The sequence below is a fragment of the Opisthocomus hoazin genome, chromosome 9 (genome assembly GCF_030867145.1).
Source record: "Opisthocomus hoazin isolate bOpiHoa1 chromosome 9, bOpiHoa1.hap1, whole genome shotgun sequence".
NCBI classification, from domain to species: Eukaryota; Metazoa; Chordata; class Aves; order Opisthocomiformes; family Opisthocomidae; genus Opisthocomus; species Opisthocomus hoazin.
The window spans coordinates 21981048-22001724 of NC_134422.1; the positions used below are offsets into that span (position 1 = coordinate 21981048).

The following is a 20677-nucleotide window of genomic DNA, read 5'->3' on the forward strand; positions in this document are numbered from 1 at the left end:
GGGAGTTGTAGAGAGCAATAAGGTCTCCCCTCAGCCTTCTCTTCTCTAGACTGAACAATCCCAGTTCCCTCAGCTGCTCCTCACAAGACTTGTGCTCTAGACCCCTCACCAGCCTCACTGCCCTTCTCTGGACATGCTCCAGCAGTTCAACGTCTTTCTTGTAGTGAAGGGCCCAAAACTGAACACAGTATTCCAGATGCGGCCTCACCAGTGATGAGTACTGATACACAGATAAATAGAAAGATTAAACATCTCCATGGATACCACATATAACCTACTGTAGCTGCTTAGAGATTAAGCTATGAAACAATACACTCTATATGTATTTACAAATAATCATAGTGCTTGCACAGTGTTTATTTTCCTTGTATTCATTAGCTAAAAAAGAGTGTGAAGGAAGGGCAACCATCATACAGGATAAATTTATTTTCTTCACATGGAGTACTTACTACCCAATAACTGCACTCTGTTACAAAACTGAATACACCACTGAAACTCACTGTAGCTATACGAAATCTTTAGGATGTAACTGCCAGATTTCTCAAATGATAATCCAAAATGTATTTTATCCAGAAGACGTATGGACTTTATCGTATATCATTCTATCCAGTAAGTTTTTCACCACAAGAAGTTAGTGAAAACACACTGAAAAAGAACTTTTATTCTTGTACAACAGAGAAAACAAAGTTTTGGAAAAGGCAGATTTAGGACACTGTTTAAAAGGAAATTGAAAACAGTTCTCTGGGAGGATGTCTGTTTCCTTAAGCACTCAAATTTAAAGGAAGAAATAAAAATGTTTTTAAAAAAAGACTCAAGTCCAATTAAAAAAAAAGTTACTACTTACTCTGGCTTACTTAGAGAATAATACCTCAAAGGTACAAGAAAAACAAGAATGGTGATGACAATATTGCAAGTTACTTTTCAGAGTGTGATTTCTCTTACATTACAGATTTGTTGCAGTGATTCCAAGAAGTCAATAAATAACACTTTCATAAAAGAAGAAAGAGTACTTCTAGATTAAATTTTCAGAAGCTCTTGGGCTCAGATTTCACCTTCACTGAATGAATGCCAGCTGAAAAAGAACAGCACGTGAAGCTCCTTGAAACTGTGAAGAAAAGAATTGCCACAGTAAGCAGAAGTCTTGCTTTAAAATGTTCTGCCTACGTAAAATCCAGACATTTAAGAAATTCTCAGAGATTGAAGTCTTGGCATTATCACTAGCACGTATGTTCACTTCACATTTTCTTGGATGATGCAATTTTTAAAATGAGGAAAAAAAAAAACCTTCCTTGAAAAGAGTATTTTTCCAGGAATAATCTTTCATTTTTTATGAAGTGGAAAGAAGCAAATAAAGTAAGTTCGTTTGTTTTTTTTCAAATGGGATCCTGACAGAGCTGTGTGGTCCTTAGCAGGACTCTGATCCACAGAATAAAAGCTTAATATTCACATACATGCACAAAGAAATCCAGAAATTGAACTATTAGAAATTGGAAAAATGTTTCTTTCAAGTTTATAAGTCCATTTAATATCTGTCAGATGCTACGTGACAACAAATTTAAGAACTTGAAACGAATTCTGGGTCTTAAGAATTCTTATTTGATTTATCATATAGATGAGAACCAAAGCTTTTAACATAATATCTAAAACTGATTATGCAGATCCTCCTTGAATAATGGACCGTTTATTGGAAGGTGCTCAGCTACGCTGCTTTCTCACACACCAGAAGAACACGCGTAACTGTACACAGCATTATGTTACACGACTAACGTTAAACTAGTTTTATCCAAAGCCACTCTCAACTTCCATTAGCATATGAAGGAGATTAAAAAAACACCTCAATTATGTTTAAAGTGGTTAAGGTCTCCCAAACAGTCTTTGTTATCAGGAGCGAACATTTACAAAGAAACTACATTTGGAAGTTATAAACTTGGAGACAATAAGCAACATTTCTGAATAAATGTAAGAATGATAACTTTCACAAGAAGTGAATTTGCTTTGTATTACAGTTGCATACAAAACAAGGATAATGTATTTTAGCATATTAAGTGGCATGCTTGAAGAAGGACATGTTAAATGAAAAACAGAGGCACTTTTCCATGCATAAAATGCAAAATTCCTGAAAAACAAAACAGACATGGAGACAAGATACGTAACATTTGGCCTAACATCTACATTCTGTTGCGAGAAGTTGATTGCAAAAACCACAGCTGTGACGCCTCTCTATGTTACACATACTCACGTAGAGTTCAAAATCCAAGATAGTTTTAAGCTTGTGTGTAGTGTTGTCAGAGATCTTTTTCACTATTGTTTGGTAAAATTAAAACCAAAGGGGAAAAAAAAAAAAAAAAAAAAACACACAGCCACTCTACCAGTCCTATGGCCACCGCTACATTCTAGGAGAAAGTTTCAGTTAAATCTCCCAAAACTGAGGGTTGTGAATAAAGGCTATGGACTGAAAACACGCTGTTTAAGATTGAAAACATTAATGAACAGCTCAGAGACTCTTCCCAAAAACTGTCTGAAAAAAGCTGAGCATCAGAAATCTCTAGTCAACCTTACAGTAAATTGCCACCTTTAACAAAGTCACACAGAGAAGGCCAGTGTTATACTGCAACCAAAGACAGCCAGTCAAACAAACCAGAGAAGTTCTGAAATACCTCCGCTTCACTGACCGCTTTAATTCTGGGGAAGTGTATTTACAAACACTGGCAATTGGATTACTTCAAACAGCTTAGACAAAAGGAACATGCATTTCTTCTTGCATATTTAAATTTCTATACATTTCCACAGGTAAGAGTTTTCTGGTCTCATAGCAAAAAGCAGCAGTATCCAAAATAATAAATCTAACGACCACTGCATCCAAATAATTATTATTACACAAGAGGTTTATGACTTCTCACTTAAAGATATTTCTCCTGAAACAGGTCACTGATTTAAAGTATCCATGTTCTGCTTTCCTTCAGAGACACAAACACAGTATTTCTTGCCTTGAGCAGCTGGAACTTCCTATCTATATAATGCAAGTAAGCAAGGAATTCATTAACTTCCTAAACAAATATATGATCTACCTGAAATTTTAAATGACTTGAACTTCTAAGCGAGTCTCCCCTGAGAGAGAAGAACTCAACATTAAGTAAATATAGGAGGAGGAGTTAGGTCATACTGCACACCATGTTGCAGCAAATGAAAGGAGGTGAGCCTTCCTCAACTATCTGCATTCGCTCCTTGAACAAAATGGCATTTCAAATTAATCCATATGATACACTAGTCTAACTAAAGCCTGGCAAGACCATTACATCACACATAGTATGAGTTTTCAATAACCTATTTTGTTGATTAACATTTTTTTTCTCCTTCTCATACGGGGTACTGCTGATGGTGGTGTCCTTTCATGATCAAATATATTTTTCCATTAATCATCAAAAATTTATTAGGGTCCACAGAGCTGACTGAAACAACAATATGGCTTTTCTTGGTTTTGTTTATAAAAGACACACGTTCCTCACATTGTTAACAATGTATTATCATCATACTAATATCTACAGAGCTCTGCCCGTGACCCTGGATGACAGTCTGAATTTACTGATTGGCCGTTCTTACCAATTATTAGATAACAAGACATTACACAGGAGGAGCTGGAATAAAAGAAAAATGCCTCAGATAAATTACTTATTCCATTAAGGGTGCTATTTGAGAAAGAATTCTTGAAGGCATATGGCGGAACTTCTGCACTGGTGCCTGGGGGAGCTCCCATGTCTGACAGAACTGCTGTCAGTAGTTACTAGGATACACCAAGATGAATCTCTGTTTTTTTTGAAGGCAACTTACTGGATTTTGTGAAATTAATCAGTTTTTAGGAAGGAGAATAATTCCTGGATCAGTCATAGCTATAAAAGACACAAAACATTTACTACAGAAATAACGTGTACAAAGCTTTTGATAAAAACATTAGAGAACCCAATAAAAATTTCAGATTCTGTTCCCTGTCATAAAAATAAATAGATAATCCTCCCTTTAAAGTTGTTTTTACTGCAAGTTACAAGATTTAGGACTGGAAAAAGGAAAGAAATTAAGAGTTTCTTTTGCCTTTTTATAGCTAGGTGCTGGAATTTTCACAGTGAATCCACTGCTGATCCATTAAAATATATCATCTCAAAATTCATTTACTAGCCAGAGAGACTGCCTCAGCAGCAAATCAGAACTGCTCCACAATTTGTTCAGGCACCATAATTTAGTATTAAAGATTTATTAATACAGTAATAAATAAATTACATTCACACAGTATTACAAAGTACATAAGCACTGCGCACAGCAAAGAAACAGCACACATCCACATACATGGGATTTTTCATTAGTTTAGCTCTTATAAGCATTGAATGAAAAAGTCATCTGTTGAGTGATGTACATCAGAACGCTCCAGGTCAATTACTCAAAGTTTGTACATGATACTCAGACTCTACAGAAACATCTCCAAGTGATTTCTTCCAAATTGTGCAGGTGTAGCACTCGCTATAAATTTTTTAGACTTTAGACTGTCACATGGTCTAGTTTTGTTATCATGCCAATAACTTTACTGTAAAATTGATTTAAAATGAAATTATCTCGAATGCCTTACTTCTATCAGATTCAAGTTAATGTATTGGGATCCCTCTGACTGACTGTACCAACACTGTCTTTATGTCAATGAAACTTTCATTAATGCAGAAAGTATTATTGTGAATTATGATCAATTTCATGAAAGTTAGAAGAAAACATTGGATTTGGTTTTTGCACACAGGGAACACGTGTGCCATGTCTGAAGCAGCAGATTTAGTTTATTTCAACTGCAGCTAGAGAAAAAGAAAGTCAATTTCTGTAACATTTTTGCTATTGTATTTGTAATCAGTTATGTAAAATAAGATTACAAAAATCAGAGGAAAAAAAAAGTGTTCAGAGGCACCTTTGGAAGTCAGACAGTCCAAACTCCAGCTCAAAATGAGGCAAAGGTTACCTACCTTACATCCCCTACACTAAGAATTCAGTAGGTCTACGGGGCCTGTTCCAGGTCTCCTCCCCATGTCCCTCCACTGGTGCTCTCCAGCACCTCCCAAAGGTGCCCTAGTACCAACCTGCTCCTCATGCAAGCCCAGGCTCCCTTCACCAGCTATTAGCCCTCAGTACCATCTGCCCCTCCAGCTTTCTGGCTTGTGTTCTACCAGGTGGAGCTCTCGAATATTTGCTGCAAGTTTTTACTGCCTGTTATCAAATTCTCCTTTCTGTTTTCCTGCCCAACTATTGGGCCATCACTAACACAAGTCAACACTGCAAAGCAACAGTAATAAATGATATCAAACCAGCACAGCTCCCAGAAAACCGCAGCTGGAAGCTTCCCTCCTGAACAACAAATGTGAATTAGGAACTGAAAGAGAATGAGTCCTTTAAGCTACCCCAAATCACAGTTTAAAAAACAGAAGACTTTTTTACATTAGGAAAATCCTGTTGAATAATAACAATAATTTAATAAAAGCAGAGAAAATGTAACAAAAACTAAAAACATACAAATTAATTACATAATACAGAACTCAAACCTATGTTTCACTAGATTTGAAAGAGCAAAAAATAATGCTCTCAAATTCTTAAAATGTACATGGACCCTGGTTTTTATCTATCAGAAAGCTCAAAACATTATTGTTTCCGTTAGGCCACAGCAGCAAAGCACATGTCTACCTATAATCCAAAATACATTTTTCCATGAACTGAAAATTTCTAAAATTCTGGAGCAACATTTAAGTTTACTTGCTGCTATAGATAACATTGTTATGACATACTAAACATGATGGGATTTTTATCAGGTGTTTCTAACAGCTATTTTAAAAAATAATTTTGTTGCACTTTGATTTTCTATGTAGTAAATGAGGAGTTCTGTAAAATGGTCAGAGAGCATAATTAAACGGACATATCATTTGAAAGATTTTAGAAAGCAAATGTGCTTTTTTAGTGCTTTGTCATGAGCTTTATAGCCTGCAAACACCAATTGTGTCACGTTTTCTCCCTCAAATGTTGGAAAAGAGTAAGATATTTTTTTCTTTTTGCAAATAAGAATACAGGAGTGAAGGGCGGGGGGGGGAAGCCAGGACCTCCCTCCACCACCCCAGTAAATATACAGCAGGTGAAAACTGGCTACAGAATGCAAGAGAGGCAAAGCAAGAAGTACAGCCAGACCTCTCTCAGTTCCCCGTTCTGGCCAGACAGGCTCCCTATCCTTCCCTTAATGGGCTCATTAGAGTAATCTGAGTCTACTTTTTGTGCCTGTCTAATTTCCTAGGGAGGCTCAGCTGCCGTTCTGCAAATGGATAAAGGCTGGGGGTGATCGGTAAAACCTGGCTCGGGTCATAGAGATATGGAGGCAAAATTCCGAAATCCATTCTATGCCTTTGTGTAAACACCCTGAAAATGGAAAACTGCATCAGCATACATCATCGCAGAGACGTATGGCAGGATGTTCTTGAAAAGGCTCACCCGTCAGGTTCAAAAAGGATTTAGCACCTCCAGTATGTTATTGAATTTTTATATGTATCAGAAAAAAACTGTTTACTCATGACATCCATTAGAAAGCCACAGAAGCAGAATAAGCCTGTAAAATTGAGATGAGAGTTCAATACCAATTATTACTTTCAGTTCAACAGCCTAAAATGCAGCGCTGTGTTGCTACAAGAGATTGTGAGGCTGTCAACCACATTGGCATAGTTCCTCATCTACTTCCCAATGAACATGAGAGCACGAGAAGGAAAGAGAAAGCATGTTGGAATACTTGACACCATGATGGGATGTCACAGGAGATAAAGACCAAAGCAGACACGTAAGGGAAACTTAATGCTCATGACAAAGCCTTGCTAACCTACTTCCAGCTAAAAGTTCTGTCCACAGTAATGAGACATTCTGGAGTGACACTAATGCCACTATTTATACTGCATCCCATCCACAGACAGAAAGCTTTACTTCCTAAATATCTGAACCTGCACTAAAAAAAAAAACAACCAGCAAGATGCAGAACAAATGCAGGTTTTCATGACATTTTTTAATAAACAAGCAGCAAGAAAATACTACCATAAATCAAGAGTTTCATATTCATTTCTTCCCAGAGGAGTGCCCTAAGAATAGCTGCGTCCTCTAAGCAAAGCCAGAACACAGGAGCTGGACATCTCTCTATCAAAGATGCTGGTTTTCCCGATGTCTTGCCTGGAGGTAACTGAGTTACAGGAACAGAAGAGCAATTGACACCAAAACCTGCAGAATGTTGACAAGGGGGGGTCTTAGAAAGGACTGGAATGAAAGAAAATCTCTCTTATTTGGCAATCTCAGTTACCCTTTTTTTTTTTCCCCTTCACCCACTAAGGTAGTATAAAGTCTGTTTATATGAACTGCCCTCCTGAATAAACACGCATGAGTAGATGTACTTACAAAATAAGGAAATACAAGTATTATTAATTTCCTAAGCTTGTAAAGCAGTTCATATGAAAACTGCCAAACAGTAATAATATTAGACAAACACAGAAGTGTTTTGGCTGCCGTTAAAACATTCAAATTCACATTTAAGCCTTAACATGACCTAGGCTTTGAAGTTTCTGGGATTTTGGTAACATCTCAAAAGAACATTATCTGACGTTTTGTGATCTATTTAGATAGTTCATTCCAACAGAAAAGTGATAGCTAGCTTTTTTTCCCAGAAACTGCAACCTGGCCTCAGTTATAATTTAGTAATAAGTCGATTACCCAACTACATAATTTTTGAAATAGAAACTGAAACCACTTACATAGTTGAACAAGGAAACAGATATTCACAGATTTATAGGAACATGAATTGACATACAAGAGGCATGAATTTGCAGCAGACCAAGTCTGGAAACTAATTACCAACTCTGAATTAGTAGGTCTATAACCCAAGTAACTTTTTTAAAAGCCTAAAATATAAGACAAAATGGAATACATGGAATAACTATTTGTATATATTGTAACGTTATTTTTTTAGTTTTAATTCAAATCAGTATTTTGAATCAAAACCTGTGAACAGGCTTGAACACAACCTTTGACTTTAGTAAAATTTTATATCAAGCTAGAACTGTTGATTAAACTTAGACTTAGATTACTATTATTGATGATATACTTCTCAAAATAAAATCAGTTACAGTCAACTCCAGCTTTACTGTCAAAAACAATATGATCTACAAACAAAAATATAGTAAATAAAAGGGAACAAATCCTGTCATCTGCGTATTCCGTCCTGACCAATTCAATTAATACAGCACAGTAATATTAAAGATTCACTTACATTTGTGTGCATATCTGTGAGTTCCCAAAACCCACTACTTCTTATAAATAAAAACAATAATGTAAGATTATGCCTTCTCCGACACTGTAGCCGTGGAATATCCACAAGAATGCCCAGCAAGCAAAGGTGCCAGGAGAGTACAGACGTATCAAAATGCGTTAAGAGATTCAGAGAAACTTCTCTGGCTGAAGTAGAAAATCTATACAGGAAATACACGCATATTAGCTAAACAGCAACACTGAAACATGCAGAGCATGGTAATAGATTACAAACAGCACAGCAGTTAGAGTGGACAAAATGGAATGGGAGGAAGCATTGATGGCCTTTTTCCTCATGCCAAATTTATCACAAAAAAGAACACGTACCGCCATCATCACTGTTTTTAAACCAAATGTTAACCAACCTATTTCCACTACTATACCAGTGGCTGAAGTGAAGAGATAGGAAACATTTCCTTTGGTTTTCCTATATTTTCTAACAGTCAGACCAATTTCGCTACAGAATTGCCTTCCATCACAAGTAAAAGACACAGGGGAAAAAAGACTGTGGAAAACACCTTGGAAAACAGGCTGCTTGAATTTGAAGTGTTAGAAAATGTCATGATGAGAACAGGATGATAACCACAGGTCTCTCTCACAAACCCATAAGCCTTGCATTTGTTACACTCCACCTGTTTTGCTCAGTTTTGTTCAGGGATGTATTTCTTTTAAAAAGAAAATTTTTCCCTATGACCACTGAGTCTTGTCTGTGAACAACGTCGATTCACTTAGTCTTTATCAGTCATTTTCAGACTTTCATGCAATCGTAAACCAGAACAATGGAACTTCAAGGCAGCTTTGGCAGTAGCTTTCTCTGAGGCTTGAATCCAAGAGTCTTCACATTTTCTGAAGTATTTGTGCTCCCTCACCCCTTTTTCTTCTTGGTTTCTATTTTACTTGGCTCTGTATTGTGTGACAGGTCTGCATTAAAATTTATCTGACTACATCTAGTTGGCAAGCATACAAACAGAAACCTTCTCAACCTGCACAAAAGCAAACAAAACCACACCATTGAGGACTCTGAAGGACAGCTGGAAACACACCTCATGTTTACAGTTACTTATTGACTTGCTTTTGAAAACTACTCCTGTTCTAGACTGGGTAAACAAAAATTATGGAAAACAAAAAATTAACTGTATTAAGTTATTCTAAACCAAAAACCCTAGTTATTCTAAACCATAAAACCATAGTTAATGCTACCTTTTCACCTGCAGGTGAAATGATGAACAAAACCAGATATCCTCTAAAAGAAGACAAAATTTGCTGAATGAAAAAGGAAATGCAAATCTGAAACATTAATTTAATTTCATAATTATTTTCCTCCCACTGAAAATATTTGCCCTCCACATTTAAATTTAGAGTTTCAAAATCAAGGTTGCACTGGCTGATAATGACTGCCAGCTGATACATGAGTAAGAGGCAGCAGTAAAACACTATGTTACATTGCATTGTTAAAAAATATTGAAATATTGATTGTTACTAATGAAGCATTACTATTGATAATATTAGAATCAAACCAGGGAAATACATTCTGCAACCAATTTAGCTGATTCAGAGTCCAACTTAAAGGATGTCACTGCTATGTACAATGAGAAGCAACTTTCAGCAATTACGTGTAAAGGATTCTTGAAGATCAGCAAGAAAACGATTAACTTCTGTGAGCTATTTCATGATAAGCTGTACACAAAGATAAACGTAGTGTTCTGGTGTAATCCACTCTTCTGGTCATTGATACATAGTAAGATTTCAAAAGAAACTTTTTTTTCTTCACTTCATACTAGCAGGAGAGATCCACATTTTCCCAAACATGCTCAAAAATTCAATGACTGAGACTAAGGAGACAAAGTTGATAATTTTATTGACCTAACTCTTGATAAATTTTGAAATATCCAAAGTGTTTGCAATCTTTGTATCAGCTGCATGACTACATTAAAAAAAATACCTCACAAGTTCACACTGTATTATTAGGGTGTGTCACTTGGTAGAAGAAAAATAACAAAACAAAACATAGAAATATGGCTGCAAATAATACCTATCCAGAAGTCACAGAACCATCTGCTGGCTTGGACTCACCACTTTCCCCTGCCTTGACCCCAGCGCTTCACAATCCTTCTGAACAAGCCCACCGGGGCACTTGGCACGGTTCCACAAGTCAGGCTGGAGGGGGCTTTGAGCAACCTGACCCAGTGAAAGATGTCCCTGCCTGGGCCTACCTGAAAGATGTCCCTCTCCCCAGCACAGAGAGGTAAATCCCCTTTTGATCATTACATGCCCCACCTCACACACATGAAAGCACTTCAGAGAGTCCCATTTTTATTAATACAGCATGATCAGCAAAGGAAACATCCAAATTGATTTCCCTGATAGTTATTGGTGTTCATTATCAGATCTGGAGCCATGAGGAATACCTCTGGAAATAACACCTGTTAATTATTTACTTTGCAGCACAAAGCACCAGATGAATAGGGACAACCTACAGGCAGATGATTCAAAGTATATGTACAGAAACAGTAATCAGAAGCAGTCATAAGCATGCAGTGGACCGACATTCCCCCAATTCTTCCAAATCAGATTTGCAACTGAAAAAGAAGGCTATATCACAACATGTCTTCAAGAAAATCCATAATTTAGAGGAACATAAAAAGATATATCAGGTAAAGCATTACTGATAAGGTGACAGGTAGCTCATTCCATAGTAACAGATCAGATTCATTCTTCACACAATTTTGTCATTTTATGTGAGGGTCTGGAATCACCCTAAGGCAAATATGCAATTGAATGAAAAGGGTCTCACTACAAAATCTGGAGTAGATGTGCAGGGCTTTTTTTGCAACATTTGAAGGAATGAGAAGGGCTTGAGAGCCCATGTCTCCAACCCAATCCCTATATCAAAGCTGAGAGGCAAACTGCATATGTACAAAAGCTCTTGGGTGGATTGAAACACAGAATTTAAAGGAATATCATCATAATATGCTTTTTTCATGTAAAAATATTCTTAAAATTAAATACTTGTATTAAAAACAGCTTTTACAGACTCATTGTGAAGATTTCAAATACACCCTCCAGAAGGTTCAGCAACATAGCATTTGCCATCACGCATCTCGACATCCAAGTATTGCATTCTTGGCTAAAGCTTCCTGTGCTGGCCGCCATTGCTTAACTCATAGACACATGTATAACTTTTGTATGCAGAAGAAAATAAATGGTGTTGAATTCAGAACGAGAAGTGCCAAAACTCAACCCCACATTTCTCTGTTGCCCCAGTGTAATTTGGTACACGGACTAATGTATTGTCCCTTGATGTAGGCACACAAATTTCTTAATACTCATGCAGTAGTACATAGTTCCCTAGAAACAAGCGAGTCTTTGCCCCGCTGTGCTACCTTGCTGCAGAAAGCAGCGATTATGTTGCACAACCACAATACAATTAAAACAGAATTGCAAGACATTCACAGAAAACATTTATTTTAAAAGCACTATTAAAAAATGAAGCATTTGGTTCAAAAAAGTAATTTCCTTTTTTTACTTAATTCACCGCCATTTTCTTTTTCAGGCACAAAGAAAGCAGCCTTTTCAGACCAGAGCAGCAGAGCCACTGTACTTAATCAGCACCACGGAATGACACTCAGCTTCAAAACCTTCCATGTTCCTTCCTTCCCAGTCATAAAGCAAGGATAAATAATTTAATCAAGTATTCATCAGGAGAGGGGAATAGCCTATTAGTCTGTGCCTGCATTCCTTCCCCCTCACTTCCTTGCATCTATTAGAGCTCCAGACGAGCTGGAAGTGTACGTTTTTCTCTTTCTCTGGGTATTTTACAGCTTAGGCAAAAAAGAGCTCTGTGAGCTTAAGAAAAAAAGAAACTTCTGAGTAGCTTCAAATTGACACGCATCTTTCTAAAATTAAAAGCGAGTAAAGAATCAGTATAAACACAATGCTACAATTTTTGGAAAACAACCAGAAAATTCACACTGCACAAGAAACTAGAAGAATGGCACTAAAACAATAGCACTTTTAGAAAATCAGTTACCAGAGACTTCTTCAATCCCCCAAATTAAACACCCATCGCCTTCTAAAAGATACCTATGAGCACACATCCCCGTAAGGCAAAACCATGAAAAGGTTTTGTGGCTAGCTCATTTGCTGGTAAACACATTTACATTTCTTAAATTACTTACAAAGTACCAAGCTACTGTTATTTGACACATTCATCCAAATTTGGAGGACCATTGTCCTCAATCTGACTGACAAGGGGCAGATTCTAAACAGAAAAACTTAAAGATCATCCTTATTTATTATTTTAATTTGAGCTGGACTAGTATCCTTGTAAACAACAAATACAAATGGAGTAGCAACTACTGTCTTGTCGGACATCCTTGTCCCGCTTCTAGAGTTTTTAATGACTGTTTTAACAGTGTAAAAGCTTGAGAAAAAGAACAAGATAGCAGTACTGCTCTCAAACATAGAATACACCCGTGTTTGGGCCTAGAAATGGCGGCATTCATGTAAAAGAAGGGGATTTGCTGTTCTGAGGCTTATAAATGCTGGATGCTACTTGCCTTCTTTTTTATCTGCCTCTGTGATTCAGCTGCCACACTGTCAACCATTTCTCTAAAAACCAAAACAAGTCACCACTCCCCTAAGAACTAGAAATTTACTTATTTACTTTCTTCTTACTGTGAAAGTTAATCATATGATATGAAGGCTGAAAAAAAACAAAAAACAAAACAAACAAACAAACCCACATAAAAACCACACCCCAAAACACAAACCCTAAAAAATGCTTTACAATATAAGGACTTGAGATTCATTTCTAGAATAGAGTGACTTTGGTTTCAGTGCAGAACACCCTGCTTCTATATCTATGCCCCTCAGCAAAATTCTGCAACAGTTGTTCAGCATATCCATGCAGTACTATTTAATTTTAAAGTAATTCCTATGATTTGTCATCTTAAAGTTGTCAATTCTTTTTTTTTTTTTAGACTAATAGAAACACTCTCTCCCCCTCTGCATGCCTTTAAATTATTAGTTTGAATCTTGTGGGCCACTGGTCCTTTTGGCCCTGTGTCCAACTTGAAGAAATCCACAAAATTAAGTAAAGCATTATGCAGCAGAAAGTGCCTAATTGACAACAATCTAGAAAAAGCAGTATTTCTGAAAGGCTCTGAAAAATTTTTGGAAGTCACAAAACAAAAAGGAGGAAAAGCACAAGGCTACAATAATTTCTGTACTATGTTTTCATGACAGACAAAACTTCTTGGAAAGTGAGTATCTGAAGACTTCATCAAGAACTGAATTAGCTTTCTACAGCAGAAAACAAGAGACTCTCAGTTTCATAGGGCCTCACCAAAGTCCATTTCAAGCTTCTGGACTTCTCTGAATTATCAGCTCAGATATATTGGTGCACATGTTTCGTGAGGACAGTATGTATCTTATCCCTAAATAGGAAATGACTGTCATTATTCAGAAATAAAATAAATGCAGATACTTGTGCTAATAAGTATAGGTCATCACAAATCCAATCGCTGTTTACTTTGCGCAGCAAAGCCTCTGGAAGTTATTATTTTATTCCTTTTCATGATCCATGACGTAGAACATCCCCACTACACGGAAGGAAAGCACTCTGCTTGAATTCAGTGATGGGACAAAGACACAGCAAGATGAAAATAAGATATGCCTCTAGGGATCGGGAGACAGAAGGAGAGTGAAGGAAAGACAGACAAAAGAAGTGAACATGGCTATTTGGTGCTCCAGACAAATGGACTCTTCTTTCATTCAATTTGTTAAATCTAATTAACAAAATAATCTTTTCTAAGCCACAGAAACTGCTACAAAATATCATTAAATATCATCTCTGAAACATCATTATTAACCACCAGTATCTATGCCCTGAAAGGTTTCAATCACGTCTTCTCTATGACAGTCTTTGTCTTACAAAAAAGAACTGAAAATCGATACATCACTTGAATGACATACAATAGATTTATGTCTTTAGGATTATAAAAGTAAAAAAAGCCCAAACAATTCTCACTGCTTTTACGTAGTTATATCTTCTTTAAAAGTCCTTCAAGGCATCACTCTAATTCTGAAATATCTTTTCCCACCTAAAACTGAGGGTCATGTTATCAATGAAGTGAATAACTTCAGAGTAAGCTAGGATCTCTTTTTGTAAAAAGAGCTGTATACTCTTTTTAACATGGGAAAAAAGCAGTAAATCCTTCTTAAAAACACATCAGTTAGCCTGCAAACAGAAAAATAAGCTTCCGAGAATTAGAATAAATTATTGAATCCAAATGTAAGTTAATTAACATATTTTTCTCAATAAATGTGGTATAAAATATAAAGCTCAAAATTATCTAACACAATGATCCACTATGTCATGTAATTACATCCTTTGAAATCTCATGCACAGACTACAGAAGAAATACAGGCTTTGCTGACCAAGAATTTTGAACCCCACAGCAACAGGACTGACTGCAGGCAGCAGTCAAGCAAGCTGCTGTCTTACATCCCCTACGACAGACCGCGAGATCAACAGAAGTTCAGCACAGCCCATCAGCACCACTGCTCTACACAAAAGCTGGCGCTCAAGTCGCAGGACAGAAGTCCTGTAACAGAAAAGGAATTGCATTTTTAATGGGGTAGGAGAGAAGAAAAAATAGATTACACCATGAAAGTCAGTGTCTCCTACCCAGTAAGTGGCTCTGTTCCTGGACGAGATCCCTCTGACTGTGCTGAACTCGAGGTCTCTATTTTAAATAAAGATCTTTCAGGTTTTGATGGATTGGTAAAGCAGGCAGTCACCTTCATGGCACCCTTAACACGAGATGACTCCAAGTATGAAGTTCCTCCATCCTCACTGCTCCTTCTGTAGCCACATTCAGCCAAGCAGTGCCCCCACATATTATTTCCCTCAGTAAGTATCACATCACTGTGACTGTTTTTGGAGTCCCACTCTCTCCTTTCTCCTTCCTCCATTGGCCTGCATGTATTCAGACACAATCAACACTATTAGTACTCTATCTGGTACTTTCCGCTCCCTCCCCTTTCCCCACCAACTATCTCGTTAAGGGAAAAAAAAAAAAAAAAACAAACAACACCCTGTGCACAAAGTAAATAAACCCAGTAAAACTTCTAGGAAATCAGAAGGCTTTTTTCAGCACAATGCTGCAAAGCCATTGTAAACACATTGTACCTACACAGTATGCTGCTTTCCTTGGCCTCTGCCTGCACACATTAATCTGGCTATGCATATTAACAACCCTGAAGGTACCGCGCATCTTCAAAGCATTAAATTTATTTCCATTCCTTCGAGGTTTCCTGCTTGAATATAAACCTCGCTGTAAGAGCAGCCTTCCCAGACAGAATCGGGCTGGAGATACGAGAGCTGATCAAGCACAGAAATCCACACAGTTGCTGGCCAAGCCCTGCTGAGGACGCATGCAGCCCCCGGGCCGCAGGCACCAGAGAAGCCACTGATGGATTTAAGGCGAAGAAGCACAAGTCCCTACCAGGTGGCAGACCTCCAATGCAAACGTTTCCTGACTGGCTGGCCAGCTGCTCAGAAGGCACATTTCTCACTACCACGAAGTATTTGCATGCAAGCTGATCAAGCCAGATGGCCACGAAGTACACACACACTAATTAAGCATTTCACAGAATCACAGAATCACAGAATAGTAGGGGTTGGAAGGGACCTCTGTGGGTCATCTAGTCCAACCCCCCCGCCGAAGCAGGGTCACCTACAGCAGGCTGCACAGGACCTTGTCCAGGCGGGTCTTGAATATCTCCAGAGAAGGAGACTCCACAACCTCCCTGGGCAGCCTGTTCCAGTGCTCCGTCACCCCCAGAGAGAAGAAGTTCCTCCTCATGTTCAGACGGAACTTCCTGTGCCTCAGTTTGTGCCCATTACCCCTTGTCCTGTCACTGGGCACCACTGAAAAGAGCTTGGCCCCATCCTCCTGACACCCACCCTTCAGATATTTGTAGGCATTTATAAGGTCCCCTCGCAGCCTTCTCTTCTTCAGGCTGAACAAGCCCAGTTCCCTCAACCTCTCCTCGTAGTGGAGATGCTCCAGTCCCCTCACCATCCTTGTAGCCCTCCGCTGGACTCTCTCCAGTAGCTCTTCATCCTTCTTGAACTGGGGAGCCCAGAACTGGACACAGTACTCCAGATGAGGCCTCACCAGGGCAGTGTAGAGGGGAAGGAGAACCTCCCTTGTCCTGCTGGCCACACTCTTCTTGATGCACCCCAGGATCCCATTGGCCTTCTTGGCAGCCAGGGCACACTGCTGGCTCATAGTTAACCTGTCGTCCACCAGGACACCCAGGTCCCTCTCCGCAGAGCTGCTCTCCAGCAGGTCCACCCCAAGCCTGTACTGGTGCATGAGGTTGTTCCTCCCCAGGTGCAGGACCCTGCACTTGCCCTTGTTGAACCTCATCAGGTTCCTCTCTGCCCAGCTCTCCAGCCTATCCATGTCACGCTGAATGGCAGCACAGCCTTCTGGTGTATCTACCACACCTCCCAGTTTGGTGTCGTCAGCAAACTTGCTGAGGGTACATTCTAACTCTTCATCCAGGTCGTTGATGAAGAAGTTAAACAAGACTGGGCCCAGTACTGACCCCTGAGGGACACCACTTGTCACCAGCCTCCAACTAGACTCAGCGCCGCTGATGACAACCCTCTGAGTTCTGCCATTCAGCCAGTTCTCTATCCACTTCACCGACCACTCATCCAGCCCACACTTCCTCAGCTTCCCCAGGAGGATATCATGGGAGACTGTGTCGAAAGCCTTGCTGAAGTCAAGGTAGATAACATCCACAGCTCTCCCTTCGTCTACCCAGCCAGTCATGTCATCGTAGAAAGCTATCAGATTGGTCAGGCATGATTTCCCCTTGGTGAATCCATGCTGACTACTCCTGATAACCTTCTTTTCTTCCACTTGCTTCATGATGGCCTCCAGGATAAGCTGCTCCATCACCTTTCCAGGGATGGAGGTGAGGCTGACCGGCCTGTAGTTCCCTGGGTCCTCCTTCTTGCCCTTTTTGAAGATTGGAGTGACATTGGCCTTTCTCCAGTCCTCGGGCACCTCTCCTGTCCTCCAGGACCTCTCAAAGATGATGGAGAGTGGCTCAGCAATGACATCCGCCAGCTCCCTCAGCACTCGTGGGTGCATTCCATCGGGGCCCATGGATTTGTGGACATCCAGATCGCTTAAGCGATCCCTCACACAGTCCTCCTCGACCAAGGGAAAGTCGTCCTCTCTGTAGGCTTCCTCTCTTACCTCCGGGGCCTGGGATTCCTGAGGGCCTGCCTTGGCACTGAAGACTGAAGCAAAGAAGGCATTCATTAGCTCTGCCTTCTCCGCATCCTCCGTCACCAGGACACCCGCCTCATTCAGCAGCGGCCCCACGTTGTCCCTAGCCTTCCTTTTGCTGCTGATGTAGTTGAAGAAGCCCTTCTTGTTGTTTTTGACATCCCAAGAATTTCTAGTACCCATTTGGGTACTAGAAACAAAAAGCCCCTTCCTGGCCACCATCCAATCAAATACCAAATGCTTCCTCGACACATGCAGTGAAACTGCCAGCATGAGAGCTGCACAACTGGGTCCAGCCTAGGAGGGCAGTCATCACTGGGCAGATGCAGCAGCATGAGAGCAAGACAGAAGGGAAGGGTGAAGACACCAGGGTGCCTAGCGTTAAGTAGGACGAGGCGTGAAACGGCCAAGAAAGAATCACTAACGGACAGAAATGCAGAAAATGCAGCAGGAACGGGAGGATGCAGCCTTTATACAATCTGTTGTAGCCTATCCACTGATCTAGAACTTATTTACACACAGTAAAAATATTTGGGCAAAACACTTCTCAGGGATGTTGCAAATATTTGAAGGCTTATATTATACATTCAGGAAACCTGGAGACACATTAATGAACACAGCAGGATTTCAAATTGCATTACGGCACAAAAAACTCCTTGTCAACGACACTGCAGCAAAGCAAATTAGTATCCATAACAGTATTGTAAAGTTACGTGCACCTTAAAATGAGATCAAAATGGGTTTCAAGATTATGTTTGCTATTTATTTTTCCTCCATTGTATCTTCTCATGGCATTATCTATTCATTTTGACACCAGGATAATGTGTACAGTAAATCATGGTTGTCCAGACACAAAGCCAAACGCTGAGTCAGACGCAGAGGGCTTGCCTAGCTTCTTCCAGCAACTTGGGCAGCCGGACTTGGCGGCCCCTGAGGAGCACCCACAAGACAGACCCAAACCAGTGACCACCTGGCTGCTGCTGCTTTGGGTGCAGCACCATTGGCACCAGACCTCTACACCCTGGTGAGCACATGAGGCACAGCACCGGTCCCTACAGCACCCCAGCACTGCCGGCCCTGGGACGCAAGGGACAGCTGCTCCAGAGCACGTGCTCCAGCCCGCCCGCAGAAGCGGGACATGCTGCAAGGGCGCAAGGGGACACGTTGTGTCTCTCGGCTACTCAGGCCACTCTTGTCTAGGGTCTTGGAATTTTAAACAAGACTTTCACACCCAAAAGTTCAGGGTAACATTGGACAATGATTCTGCAAATGTGTCGTCCAAGAAAAATACCACTTCAGACTAAAAGAAAAATAAACTAGATCTACACATTAAGAATCTTGTCAACTGAACAATAACTCAAGAGGATCAACTAAACGTGTAGATACAGGAGGGACTGCCATTTAGTATCTGTCAAAAATATGTCACAAAAATACATATTCTCCAAGAGGTTGGCTGGAGCAGTTGTTGTTGTTTTCCTTTACTCAACTTGCTGAACTCCAGGCAAAAAAATTTCACGGTGGGACTTTCAAAGAAAGAATCCAGTCATGACAGTGAACTTGACAGAACTTCTATGGAAATAACTGTAATAAACTTACCTGCTCACATATAAAAATATATTCTAATTTCTGTTGTGGGTTGTTTTATTCCCCAGAATGCCATAATTGCATGCAAGATGGCTTAACTTTTCTTTTAAACTTCTGCTTTGCTACTGAACTTCTACAGTGATGTCTTCCAATATTTTAAGAAAACTATACACTGAACTTCTTACATCGCATGGGAAAACGCAACCTGTATTTAGAAATGTGAGAAAGGGTTTATCTCCTACATGGAAATCAACCAGTTAACGGAGACAAAAACCTTGACAGGAGGAACAAGACGATTAATGGGAAATCTTCCCTGGTAACAGACCAATGTGCTTTGGACACAACCGCTCAACGCAGAGAATGACTCAACTCTCCCTAAGGAGGGTGACATCTGTGACTATTATTGCTAAGTACGTCCTAGTCCTGGGCTGCGTTTACAATTCATTTCAACAGGAGGGATAAATCTTTCTGAAGATTAAATTACATCAGTTTTCTCTCCACATGTTCTGGACTGTACGCACATACGCAGTCCCAAAGGACATGCTGCAGAAGGCATCCAACTTAGTGTCCCCATAAAAAATTAAATGAGGACATATGTGCTTAAAGGATTGGATCCAGGGATAGCATGTTTCCTTGGACTGGAATGAGGTGGAATATCTTCTACACACTATCACTGCTTATCAACAGTAAGTATGCATTAACATGAAATTAGATTTGCTTATATGAAGAAAAACAAAGTATTTATCTTTACAGCATTACCTCAAAGCGTCCTCTTTGCCTCAAACAAGAGAAACGAATTTTAAAATACAATACTGAAGGTAAAAACGGTCCACGTACTGCTGGCAATAAAATCTTATACTAACAAAATCTATTTAAAAGCCCAGGAATTTGTTCACATCTCATAATATTAATGTGCACTTTGCATTTCCTTTAACGTGGGTAATTTTAAAATCAACAACCTGTTTCACTCATTTCCGTTTCTCTATGTTGAGCTTCACCTGCGAACACTGAACAATGTTTTAAATACGAAGTGGCAATGCTTGCTTTTGTGTCTCTTCAGAATAAAACAGAAGTATCTATCAATGCCTAAGATTCATGCAAATCTTGTATGTTCATCAAATCTGTGTTGGTATAAACTTCAGCTAAATACTCCTGTAGAACACCGTTTAAAAAACACAGTACTTTTAAAAATATGTAAGAAAAGAAAGAAGCCAAGAGCCTAGTTGAAACTGTCCTCTGGAATCCCTGACGCAGACAGGTGGCAGGGACAGAGCACGGGTGGAGATGGCATTAAGCCCCTCGGACTCGGCCGATGGCCGACCCATGGCAAGCCTTGCCGCGCCCTGCGCACGCCCAGACCCGTGGTGTGCGATGCACACAGCAGAACTCTGACTGCCCGCCATGACACACCCTTCTCTGTCCGCACCCGG

At 39.7% G+C, this 20677-nt stretch overlaps 1 protein-coding gene and 1 long non-coding RNA gene across 3 annotated transcripts in view; one reads left to right on the top strand and one right to left on the bottom strand.

The window, feature by feature from the left end:
- LOC104328993 (sodium channel protein type 3 subunit alpha-like) overlaps positions 1-20677 on the bottom strand; it is an 80744-nt gene that overhangs the window by 58474 nt on the left and 1593 nt on the right. The gene's annotated exons all lie outside the window — the stretch shown is intronic.
- Positions 937-20275, top strand: LOC142362460 (uncharacterized). Of its 2 annotated transcripts, none has more exons than XR_012765090.1 (3): positions 937-1128; positions 11900-15262; positions 18481-20275. It is a non-coding gene; the product is annotated as an uncharacterized LOC142362460 (long non-coding RNA). The 2 variants fall into 2 exon arrangements; XR_012765091.1 differs by lacking the exon at positions 18481-20275 and adding an exon at positions 15662-16025.